The sequence below is a fragment of the Seriola lalandi genome, unplaced genomic scaffold (assembly GCF_002814215.2).
Source record: "Seriola lalandi dorsalis isolate HSWRI2012SDOR001 ecotype SW California unplaced genomic scaffold, Sedor1 jcf7180001971992, whole genome shotgun sequence".
NCBI lineage: Eukaryota > Metazoa > Chordata > Actinopteri > Carangiformes > Carangidae > Seriola > Seriola lalandi.
This window is the reverse complement of record NW_019442660.1, coordinates 1-551: the sequence shown is the minus strand read 5'-3', so window position 1 is coordinate 551 and position 551 is coordinate 1. Positions and strand designations below refer to the sequence as shown.

At 40.3% G+C, this 551-nt stretch overlaps 2 non-coding genes across 2 annotated transcripts; both read left to right on the top strand.

Annotated features, from left to right (window-relative positions):
- Window positions 1–126: 126 nt before the first annotated feature.
- Window positions 127–199, top strand: trnav-cac (transfer RNA valine (anticodon CAC)). The gene has a single exon. It is a non-coding gene; the product is annotated as a tRNA-Val (tRNA).
- Window positions 200–294: 95 nt separating this feature from the next.
- trnav-cac (transfer RNA valine (anticodon CAC)) lies at window positions 295–367 on the top strand. Its single transcript has one exon. It is a non-coding gene; the product is annotated as a tRNA-Val (tRNA).
- Window positions 368–551: the final 184 nt, after the last annotated feature.

Genomic DNA, 551 nt, shown 5'->3' with positions numbered 1-551 from the left:
TCCTCAGTGGATTCCTGTGCAACTCGACCAATTTGTACCAAAAAATGAACACGAAAACATTCATCCACAAAAACTCATTTTCATTGAATTTGTAAAAAAAATTACGTCATCATTTCGATTAGCACAGTTTCCGTAGTGTAGTGGTTATCACGTTCGCCTCACACGCGAAAGGTCCCCGGTTCGAAACCGGGCGGAAACAATAGGTTTTGTTGATCGTGCTAATTCAATTCTTTATTAATTACTAATATCGCTCAACAGGGTTTTGGCTATTTACCCGACCCCCAGAAATGTGTAGTTTCCGTAGTGTAGTGGTTATCACGTTCGCCTCACACGCGAAAGGTCACCGGTTCGAGACCGGGCGGAAACATTATTGCGAGAAGTAGATGGTGATTATGGGATTTCTGATGCCTGATTGGGGCCGATGTGTCTCACATGTAGCAGTGTTGTTGAACTACACAGAGGTTTTAACAAAAATACACTTGATTTGTATAGCATCAACAAGACTAATTTAATTAATTACATGTAATAAAATGTAGCTACTTGATGTGAGA